Raw genomic sequence first — 6,146 nt, 5'->3', positions numbered from 1 at the left:
CTTCAGCGCCCTCTGAGCGGCTCTGTAACTCCCAGAGCTGTAACTCTGCCAGTGTAGACATACCCTTAGACAAGTTAGATGTCTTCAAGTCACCAGGGGCTAATGAAATACATCCTAGAATACTCAAGGAGCTGACTGAGCCATTAGATTATCTTCAAAAAGTCTTATCTTCAGATATCTGAGCCGTCAGAGATTATCTTCAAAAAGTCATGGAAGAGGGAGAGATTCCAGAGGACTGGAAAAGGGCAAATATAGTGCCAGTCTATAAAAGAGTAATAAGGACAACCCAGGAAATTACAGACCAGTCAGTTTAACTTCAGTACCTAGAAAGATAATGAAGCAAATAATTAAGCAATCAATTTGTGAACATCTGGAAGATGTTACAGTCAGCATGGATTTGTCAAGAACAAATCATGTCAAACCAACCTAACAGCTTTCTTTGACAGGGTAACAAGCCTTCTGGATAGGGGGAAAGCGGTAGATGTGGTATATCTTGACATTAGTAAGGATTTGATAATGTCTTGCATGATCTCCTCAGACGCACTTGCCAGATCCCACGTTGGAGACAGTTGTGGGGATCTTTAGTAAGCTTATTAGCATACATGCAGACTCTTTTATTGTTTTAATATATTTTCATGTAGTGCTTTTACCCTAAGAATAAATATGCTTACATAGGAAGTGTACAGCCTAGAAATATCTGTTCAGGAGGGAGAGAAGCAACAGTTGGGTAGCTTGAACCCTAAGGCTGCTCTATTTTATGCCAGATTCCAACAGTCCCAAGGGGTCAATCAAACAGTCAAAGATTGCTGGGGCATGAGGATATCCTGATGACTCCCTTTTCCTCCAAGATATATCCTTGACGTGGGCACAGGAGCCAGTATGATGCTATGTGCTACCATAGAATTTCTCTACACAAAGAGAATCCTCTACTGGGCAGTTGAGCCAGGTTTACATCTGCTTTGCAAAGCAGCCTTAATATAGTTAAAGATCTGGCCCCTTAGTGCTAATTATACTCACTACTGATGTCTAAGGGAGTTTAAGTCAATGTGACTTCAGGCTCTTAACTTACTCCTCCTTATGACTCCTTGACATGTACATTAAACAACCTTAGACTTCAACATCAGTAGAGTAGCTGTAAGTAGCTCAAAGGGAGTCTGAGCATAAAGGAATCTGACTTTCAAATCACCTCCGTTTTTAGCCCTTTATCTAGACACTTAAAAAGGAACATTGACAGGCACAGCAACACAAATAATTTAATAAGTATTATGCAGTTATTTATTTATTCAGCTATTACATTTTTAAAATGATCTCTTTATATAAACACACACACATACACTCATACAAATCATATTGATAAAATCATACCAAAATCATGCCTCCCAGTTTAAGAGTTGAGTGTCTTGTGACAAGAAGGGCAACTTGAAGATTTGTTGTTGCTGTTGTTGTAAAATAAGAAAGTAGTATACTCTTTTTTCAAGGGTGGGAAGCATCCCAACATGTTTAAATTAACAAATTTCCTTGTGCTCAGCTGTTTGTTTTCAGATTGGACTGTAGCAAGTGGTGCTAATGGGAGAGTGGTCCAGTGGACCTGATGCAGACTTGCTGATGCATAAACTGCTAAATTCTTTAAGCATTGGAAGAGCAAGAAATGGACTGAAAATTTAAGAGCGACTTGTCTCTCGGAATACTTTGCTATTGCAACAGCCATCTCATATTGTACCCACAGTAGCTCATAAATTCATAATTGTAAATCACAGGAATAGAGTGGAAAGATACATTTGTTTTCTGAGATGATATTCTTACAAGTTGATTGAAAAGGCAATCAAGAAGTGTCCACTAAAATGTTATTAAAATCAAGAGCAATTCACTCACCATCCTGCTGATGATCACAAAATTTAGCCCTTCTTGAGAAAGTACAAGTGTTCTTCCCCATGCTTTGATATGACTTCCACAGAACAGTTTGGGCTCACCCAAAAATCACTATGAAACCATGACATCAATGGAGCTATGACTGTTTACACCAGTTGAGGATCTGCCCCTATATGTCTATAAATGAGATAGGGCAGTGGTTCTCTAACTTTTTTTTTGAGGATCACTTGAATATTGCTGAGGGTCTCAGTGGCCCACTTAATGATCTTTCCAAATATTGTTTGTATCGTTAGCTAACTATTGTAAAGTGCTTTGGATAAAAGCACTATATAAAAAATCCAATAATAATAAATGTCTTTTTGTCCTTCAAATAATAGCACACAACTTATATTTTAATATCAGTAGTCTTACCTTTCAAATACAACGGATGTGTCCTCTCTTCCCTGCCCCAGCAGCACCCGAGCTAGGGCTGGAGAACATCGCCTCTTTCTCTGGCCGCCACAGCCCTGTGTGTCCCAAATTCCACCTTCCCCCTCTTTTCACCCCACTACCCCTTGCCACCTACCCTGTATTTCCCCCAAGGCCACCACCTCACCTTACATATGCGTCTTCTCCAGGATCCAGGCACCTAATTAGTGGAGCCATGCATGATTATGATGATGATAGAGATAATTTGCACCCAACAGAAAAAAATGATACAAAATGCACATGAAAGTGCCCATTTGGGATTAAACTGGGGACATTCAGAGATAAAGGCATGAGTCTCCATAGATTGAGCCAAAGGGAACTGTAACAGACCCATGTTCTCTGTGGCTTGGGAATGCTTGAGACATACTGACTGGTGGGTTACACACACATACACATTTGGCTTTTTTTTGGTGAAGTGCCTTAAAATCTTTAAAATCATTTGCCTAATTATAGGTTTCACAGCACATTCTATCTATAAAGACAACACACCTCCCTTTTTTATTTTATACTGTTCATGTCTTTAGATTATAAAAAAACCCTATTTCAATAGCTGTAAAGTCAATTTAGGCATAGGTGGAATATATGATTTCATAGAGCACCATATATAAGGGGTAATCACCCAGAATACTGAAAATATAGGAACAATGGGGTCACTTAAGTAACTGCTCTACTGTACTGTATGGATATGGTCTCCTCCCTTTCTGCTCAGTTATTTGCACAAGTACTTTTAGGTCTCAAATACAGTCTAGATTTTTTGTGTCAGCTACAATAACATCTCATTGGAAGAGATGCAGAGGATTCTGGGGTGTGTTTGGGAATTCCAATGTAATTGCTTTGGGGAAAGTTTATATAATTTTCAAAACTTGATTTAAGACTAATGATATAATAACTGCATATAGCAGAAAAACAGCAGTTTAACAGCAAAGCAGTTGTGACTAGAAATATAGTTCAATCTGGAGGAAAACAGAGATAGAGCACTGTTGAGGCTGCCAAACTGAGTGGGTTGGTGAGAGAAAGGGAGGAGGAAGTCAAGGAAAGGCAAATCCAATCTTTACGTAGAATTGCAATCTACTAGTCCTAGGAGAACTGCCGCTCTAGGCAAAGACTGGATTTCCCACCCCCCACCCTAGTGTCACTGCTTTCTTTCTTCCACCGAGGATCCTATGAGCAAAAAAGTTTTTCATGCTGTGAGGATGGCATCTTCTAAGGTCAATGCTAAAGTACATCAAAGTATGCCAGCAGAAATGCCACCCACCTGCCTCCATGGGTGGTGGAACTTGATGGGGCTGGTGGTGAAATAGAGAAAGTCTCAGCAGCAAGGGAGGGAAACACTCACCAAGAGACAATAGGTAGCCCTGGACCCCAGTGGCCAGCCAAGGAGGCCTCACAGCACCTTCAAGCTGAAGGGGGATAAGTAGGAATGCACTTAGTACCTAGCTGAGGTACTGGGGTGGCTGAGGAGAGCTTATGCTGAGTTAGATCCCTTTAACCTCTGCACTGGAATCAAAGGCTAGGTATAGGAGAAGATGGGTGATGGCAGGGAACAATCCTCCCCTGTGTTAACATTTAATACAAGTTGAAGCCTGCCACTTAATTCTATGCATGTCTGTCCTCAGTTTGCTGCTGTGTCCACAGCAGGGTGCTTGAGTATCAACCCCACCCACGGAGTATTCAAGAAAGTATCTCTGAAACAGATGTGGGTTCCAACATCACAGAGAAGAGGATAAACTCGAACTCTCTCTCTGTGTTGTTCAGCACCTTTCCCTATAGCTTGACAGTCTGACACCCTTTTAAAAGTTTTTGTACTACACTGATTTCTCCCCACTTAGCTCCTCTCTTCTGTCTGACCTCGATTACCGCAAAATGTCAGTGTCAGCTTTCATTTCTGAAAACTGATATTTATTTTTTAAAAGTATTACACATTTTGGAGAAAAGGTAGAAAGTGCATAGTTTGGTGATTTGTTCCTGAAAGAGCTTCCACAGTGTGATTGATTTGTGTTGTTAATTGCAGATGTGCACAAAGAGGCTGTTCCTCATCCAGACAGTTATGACAGAAAAGGTGCTACTTCCATAATCAGGTACGGCATGAAGGATGCTATGTAGATAGAGGATGTGAACAATGATGGACTCGACGTTTCATCCATAATTGATGACACGAGGAATGTATTATTCTAACAACAACATTTCTAGTCACAACTTCTTTGCTGTTAAATTGCTATTTTTCTACTCCACACAGTTATTCTATGCACGTCTTAAATCAGTTTATGAAACTGATGTAAACTTCTCCAAAAAGCAATTAAATTGGGAAATATCTATGAATACTCTGGAGTCTATATATTTTTATATAATCAAATGTCATAAAAGTACACAGAAATAGGCAATATTGCACCTGAGGCAGTCTAGCATTAAGCAGATGATCCAAAATTACAGCTTCTGTCATATGCATCCTATTTGTCCCCTGATAATACAGTACTAACATATTCACATGCTCACAATGTTGATGAGGTTGCGTGAACAGGATAAGAGTATGTCTGACAAGATAGATCAGTGTTCCAAATGCATGAAAAAATGAAATCTACACTGTTTAAACTGGTGACCAAGTTTTAAAAGGGGTTTAACTTAATTTCTAGTGTTAAACATAAAACCATGTGCCTGTTTAATTCTTCAGGAAATGTTCCCCCTGGGGTCCGGGATGGGAAAGTGGCAACAGCTCCCTCAGGACCACTTACTTGCTAGCCATCTATGTGCCTACCACAATGACCCTGATGCAGTTGACTGTGGATGCTGTACACTTGTGAATCAGGTACTCACTGAAACATGCATGCAACAGAATAAACCCCTTCAGAAGCATCTGCCTGAGCTCCTCTTCAGCTCCACAGGGTCATCAATGAATCAGGGTACTTAAGGGGTGGAGAGGGATCAGTCAGTAAGGTAAGGAGGGATGAAATTGTCTATCAAAAGGAGGGTAGGGAGGGGTGTGGGTGTGAAACTGTGATTTGAAAATCATTACATATCCAACATGTGTGTATAAATAAAAAAGTTTTATACAGTCCTGCAGTCTTACAATTTCACCTCTCTGACAAGAAGGGAGTGCTTTATTATTACTACAGAAGTTTGTGTTATTCACTGAAATTTACCCAGCACCTGAGTTGGACTGTTAAAGTTCCATGACTGCAGCATTGCCTCCTCTTACATAATATGTAAACTCTAGTTTTCATTCATTGTCTGAAACATCTAAAAGTTATATCTGTGTGTCAGCAGGCAATGATGGCCTGACACATTTCTGAATGGCATAAATGTTATTAGTATTTTAAATCTTAAATTAGCGTAGTATTAATCCTTGAATTTAATTCCAAACTATTATAGTTGAATAAAAGGAGCTTTATTAAATCTAATCTAAAATAAAACTGCATACCTGTAAAAGGGTCTTTAAATATGAGAAGATGTAATAAAAATAGGAAAATATGTCTAACAGAAGTAATGAATAAACTAAAGAAGTTTGCATTCATCCATTCTGAGAAAAAACAGAAGACAGAAATGTAGCTAAATGCTCTATTTCCAAATCATTCACAGTATCTTGAGATTATGGGGGTGGGTAATTATTATTTTTAGATAAAACTACAGATTTTTTTTTTAAATGCGAGCACCATTGTGGACACAAACCAACCAGATAATGGCAAAGAAGTAGAAGAACAATCTCCCACATCAAAATAGATAAACAAATTAGATTCCTATCCCAATTGCCTTAATATAATTCCATTCAGCACTTTCTCATATGGAGTAGCCTTACTCTATAGGAGACACTTAAG

Source organism: Eretmochelys imbricata, chromosome 4 (genome assembly GCF_965152235.1).
Source record: "Eretmochelys imbricata isolate rEreImb1 chromosome 4, rEreImb1.hap1, whole genome shotgun sequence".
NCBI classification, from domain to species: Eukaryota; Metazoa; Chordata; order Testudines; family Cheloniidae; genus Eretmochelys; species Eretmochelys imbricata.
Note: the sequence above shows the minus strand (reverse complement) of the source record.